The 5,974-nt window shown below is 33.6% G+C and overlaps 2 non-coding genes across 2 annotated transcripts; both read left to right on the forward strand.

Annotated features, from left to right (window-relative positions):
- The first annotated feature begins 1,292 nt into the window (after window positions 1-1,292).
- On the forward strand, window positions 1,293-1,425 carry LOC126005069 (small nucleolar RNA SNORA51). Its single transcript, XR_007494250.1, has one exon. It is a non-coding gene; the product is annotated as a small nucleolar RNA SNORA51 (small nucleolar RNA).
- Window positions 1,426-2,873: 1,448 nt separating this feature from the next.
- Window positions 2,874-2,977, forward strand: LOC126004795 (U6 spliceosomal RNA). Its single transcript, XR_007494046.1, has one exon. It is a non-coding gene; the product is annotated as a U6 spliceosomal RNA (small nuclear RNA).
- Window positions 2,978-5,974: the final 2,997 nt, after the last annotated feature.

Consider the following 5,974-nt stretch of genomic DNA (forward strand, 5'->3'; position numbering starts at 1 on the left):
ATAAATTTAAAAGATAACTAAAAGACAAAGGCAATATCCTAGCTATAAAGAATAAATAAGATTAACAAATTCTAAACCATACTAACAAACAAAAATAAGATAAAATTAGTTCATATCAGCAACGAAGGGATAGAAACTACAGTTTCCATAGAAATGGAATATAGGAATATGAAAGATCATTGGATATTACTATAAAAATCTAAATAATTAAATTGAAGAATGTAGAATAAATGACTGAATTTTCAGAATTATAAACTTGTTCAAGATTCAATCTCTCAAGACTGGACCAAAAGAAAATAGGTAACATGAACAGATAAATCACAAAGACATTAAAAGAATAATCAAAAGTTTTCTCATAACAAAAACTTAGGTTCTACATTCTGAAAGTTAAGCAATGTGTTCTTCTAACCCTTGAAAGTAGATCTACTACCTATGGGCAAGCTAGTCCAGAAAGTTAAAGAAATAGAAATTCTTTCTAATAGCATCATTGAGACCAACTATAACCTGATACTTGAAACATTCAGATACATTACAAGAGAAAATTAGATATATGTTCCCAATGGATATAGATAAAAAGATCTTCAGTAAAATCTTAGTATGCAAAATTCAATAATATATTAAAAGGGTCATGTGACATTGCCATTAATTAACCTAGATTCACACAGATGATTTAATACATATGAATCTCCATGATACAAACTTCAGAATTGTCTTCAATTAATCCTATTGGCAAAGGAAACAAAAGAACAAATTAGTAAATAAGATGATATCATACTAACAAGTTCTAGTAATGTGAAAGAAACTATGGCTAAAGTGAAAAGAACTCTCTAGAAGTTGTGAGATGTAAAGTGTAAGAAAATATTCACACACTATACATCTGACAAAGGTTAGGTTAATATAACATAATATAACATATATATGATATAACATAATATCCAAGATATAATGTTCACAAAACAAAAAAAAAATTCAAAGAACCTTCTCATAAAGTTGAGAGAAATGAACAAGTATTTCTTAAAGGAAGACATACAATTGACTAATTGATAAGCATATGAAAACGTCTTCATTACTTATTACTAAGATAATTAAAATACACAACAATGATATATCACCTCACTTAAGTGAGAAGAGCCTCCATCAAAAAGACTAAAAAGTACAGGCCAGTGTGGGGTGGGGAGGAAGGACACTTGGGATATTGGTCATGGGAATGTTGCACTGGTGAAGGATTATATATATATACACACACACACACACATATATATATATATTAAAAAATCAAAAAGAAAAGAAAAGGCCTCCTAATTCTCACCACAGGCTGTGTTCTTTACACTGACTGTATAGAAAGAGGAGGTACAGTAAATGCACCCCATACACAGCTCAACTCAGGCCCTTTGCCTGATCTGTATTGTGAATTGGGTGACAAAAAAAAAAAAGACTGAAAACAAGCAGCACTGGCAGGGAAGTAGTGAAAAATAAAATACTTACAAATACCATTGGTGGAGCTATTAACAGTTTTAAGCTCAAAAGAAAACAGTACAGAGATTGATCAAAACATTAAAAATGTAACTACTCTTTACTTTCTTGGTATCTATTTTAAGAACAGGAAAACTCTAATTCTATATATGTTCATTGCAAGACTATAATGTAGATTTTAAAATGATTCATATCATACAAAAGATGAGTGAATAAAGAAATTTAGATATGTATATACAATGGAAAGTTGCATTTTGTCAGAAAATGAATAGAAATGACAAATATTGTGTTAAGTAAAGTAAGTCACAAAAAGAAAGACAGATACTGAATGATCTCACTAATCTGTGGTATATAAATAACAAAACAAGGGAATAAACAATGGTTAATGAAAACAAAATTTAGACTCTGATAATAAAACTGAGGTTATCAAAGAGGGATGAGGGTACAGGATGGAGAATTAAGAAAATACCTAGGGGCATAAACACCATTTTAATTACGTTACATTGATAATATTGATAACAAAATAAACTTTCTACAGATAATTGATTTCAATTTATTAAAATATTTCCATAAAACCTGTAAGATTATAATGTTTTGTGACCAAATTTGCAATTTTAAACATGTCATTTTCCAATTGATGATATCTGTAATCAATGTTACCAGTGGAAATTTTTACTTTTTACTAATATTTACTAATCTGGTAACAAATTTTTATCTCAGTGCCAATTTCTAAGTAAATCTCTGAATACAAATAAAAAATCTGAATAAAAATAAAAAATCAAATCTCTGAATAAAAATGTCTATCAAAGTATCATAGGATGTTGCTCAATGGTAGTGCTCCTTACTTACACAAAGCTGTGAGTTTGATTCTTTGAATACTGCAACAATGATGACAAGAATTGAAAGTCGGGGGCCAGAAAGATATTACAAAGATTAATACACTTGTATTGCCTGCTTTCAGCCATGATTTGGTTCCCAGCATTACATATGATCTTCTAAGACTTGCCAGGAATGAACACTGAGCATAGAATTGGAAGTAACTCCTAAGCATTGCCAATTGTGGCCCTCACACCAAATATGAATGAATGGATAAAAGAATAAGGAAAAAATTAGAGTGTTTTAATAGAAAAAATGATTGCTGAAATTGTATGCAAAACAGAAAATCTAGTAATTTAAGAAATAATTCATAAATTATTGGCTTTAGTCATATTCTCTTATGAATATTTCAGTGAACTCCATTTAGAAAAGTGTTAAAAAGAATACTTCAGTTAAGAGAATGATAAGTTTCTATTTGATTTAAATAAGAACAGTGTCTTGGAAATCAAATCAACTGATTTACTAAAGTAAAACAAAATCAAACTGTTTGAGTTTCCATCTGCATTGTAGAAATTGATGGATCAGTGCTTGCTTTGGCAGCACATATACTAAAATTGGAGTGATTCAGAGATTAACATGGCCTCTGCTCAAGGATGACACGCAAATTCGTGAAGTGTTCCATATTTTTGGACACAGTTCGTTGCAACAGCACCAGGAGCCAAACTATCCCTGGAAAATTCCTAATACCGTCTAGCACCAACTTGAGCCAGTTTTGATATGACATCCTGACAACGAGGAAACGACAACAATTTGATCTAAGAGCAGGTTGTACTATCTAATTACCTAACAGTAAGATGAAATCAGAAAACACGGCATCCTTTGATCTGTGCAAAAACTAAGATCGCTAGCTATAGAAGACTGACTTTAACAACCATGACTGGGCAGAACCTATCCTGGGACCAAAAAGAAAGACCCTAGCTTAGGCTTTGGCCTAGGATTTATACTAGAATCCTAAAGAAAGACTCACTCCTAGGCTTCATCCTATGACTTGTGCAAATTCCAAGATCTTTTGTTAGAGGCCTGATTCTATCATCCACAACTGAGCAGAAAGTTTCCTGGCATCATAAAAAGTCCTTGGGGTGTGAAAAGAAGTGTGTATAGACCCTGTAGTTATTCCCATGACAGTATGTTTCAAGGGTGGAGAAATCCTGTATCTTTTAGGCCAATTTTCTAATTTCCCCAATATTTACTGTGCCTATGCAAAAACAAAAACAAAAAAACAAAAAAACCTTGGTACACCAGCCCTCTCCTTTTTTTTTTTTTCTTTCGTTCTCATGATTATTGTTTGGTTGTTATATTTGTTGCTGGGGTGCTTTTTTGTAGTTGCTGGTTTTAGTCTTTTGTTTGAGTTTTGTTTCTTATTTTGTTTTTTTTTATTTTTTGTTATGTTTTTCTTCTTTTTTCCTTTAGACCTCCCATGTTTCTTTGTTTTTTGTTTGTTTGTTGCTTTTCTTTTTTCTTTTTTTTTTTCAAACAGAACCACATAACTTGAATCATCACCTGCTCTGCCTCATAAATTGAGGGGGAAAAATGGATTATACCAGAACCAAACAGTCATATGAACATTGAGTAGAAATAAAAAAAGATCAGACTTAAACATCAAACCCAAAGCCAACGATAACAGAATCAATACCCAATCTTCAACAAGCTATAAGCAGAGGGACCAATTATACTAGCAATCTGGAGGGCAAAGGAGGGGGATGCTGGGAACTGGGGTGGAGGGAGGACAACACTGGTGGTGGGAATACCCCTGATTCAATGTCATTATGTACCTTAAATATTACTGTGAAAAATTTGTAATTCATGTTGGTCACAATAAAAATTAGTAAAAAAAGAAATTGATGGATCAATTGTTAAAATTTACTCATATTCTATTAATAGCAATTATCTTATACTTCAAAATACTTTTACCACAATATATTATAGCTTGAAATGTATTTTTCTTTTTCTTTTTTTTTTTTTCCTTTATGGTTTACCTTTGTAGCCATGTTACTACAGGCAAATTAGCTTATAATGGCATCAATTTCTTTTTTTTTTTTTTTAAATTTTTTTTTTTATTTAAACACCTTGATTACATACATGATTGTGTTTGGGTTTCAGTCATAAAAGGAACACCACCCATCACCAGTGCAACATTCCCATCACCCAAGTCCCAAATCTCCCTCCTCCCCCCCCAACCCCCGCCTGTACCCTAAACAGGCTCTACATTTCCCTCATACATTCTCAATATTAGGACAGTTCAAAATGTAGTTATTTCTCTAACTAAACTCATCACTCTTTGTGGTGAGCTTCCTGAGGTGAGCTGGAACTTCCAGCTCTTTTCTCTTTTGTGTCTGAAAATTATTATTACAAGGGTGTCTTTCATTTTTCTTAAAACCCATAGATGAGTGAGACCATTCTGCGTTTTTCTCTCTCTCTCTGACTTATTTCACTCAGCATAATAGATTCCATGTACATCCATGTATAGGAAAATTTCATGACTTCATCTCTCCTGACAGCTGCATAATATTCCATTGTGTATATGTACCACAGTTTCTTTAGCCATTCGTCTGTTGAAGGGCATCTTGGTTGTTTCCAGAGTCTTGCTATGGTAAATAGAGCTGCAATGAATATAGGTGTAAGGAAGGGGTTTTTGTATTGTATTTTTGTGTTCCTAGGGTATATTCCTAGGAGTGGTATAGCTGGATCGTATGGGAGCTCGATTTCCAGTTTTTGGAGGAATCTCCATATCGCTTTCCATAAAGGTTGAACTAGACAGCATTCCCACCAGCAGTGGATAAGAGTTCCTTTCTCTCCACATCCCCGCCAACACTGTTTATTCTCATTCTTTGTGATGTGTGCCATTCTCTGGGGTGTGAGGTGGTATCTCATCGTTGTTTTGATTTGCATCTCCCTGATGATTAGTGATGTGGAACATTTTTTCATGTGTCTTTTGGCCATGCGTATTTCTTCTTTGTCAAAGTGTCTGTTCATTTCTTCTCCCCATTTTTTGATGGGGTTAGATGTTTTTTTCTTGTAAAGTTCTGTCAGTGCCTTGTATATTTTGGAGATTAGCCCCTTATCTGATGGGTATTGGGTGAATAGTTTCTCCCACTCAGTGGGTGGCTCTTGTATCCTGGGCACTATTTCCTTTGAGGTGCAGAAGCTTCTCAGCTTAATATATTCCCATCTGTTAATCTCTGCTTTCACTTGCTTGGAGAGTGCAGTTTCCTCCTTGAAGATGCCTGTAATGTCCTGTAGTGTTTTGCCTATGTGCTGTTCTATATATCTTATGGTTTTGGGGCTGATATCGAGGTCTTTAATCCATTTGGATTTTACCTTTGTACATGATGTTAGCTGGGGGTCTAAGTTTAATTTTTTGCAAGTGGCTATCCAATTGTGCCAACACCACTTGTTGAAGAGGCTTTCCCTGCTCCATTTAGGATTTCCTGCTCCTTTATCAAAAATTAGATGGTTGTATCTCTGGGGAACATTTTCTGAGTATTCAAGCCTATTCCACTGATCTGAGGACCTATCCTTATTCCAATACCATGCTGTTTTGATAACTGTTGCTTTGTAGTACAGTTTAAAGTTGGGAAAAGTAATTCCTCCCATATTCTTTTTCCCAATGATTGCTTTAGCTATT

This window comes from Suncus etruscus, chromosome 3 (assembly GCF_024139225.1).
Source record: "Suncus etruscus isolate mSunEtr1 chromosome 3, mSunEtr1.pri.cur, whole genome shotgun sequence".
NCBI classification, from domain to species: domain Eukaryota; kingdom Metazoa; phylum Chordata; class Mammalia; order Eulipotyphla; family Soricidae; genus Suncus; species Suncus etruscus.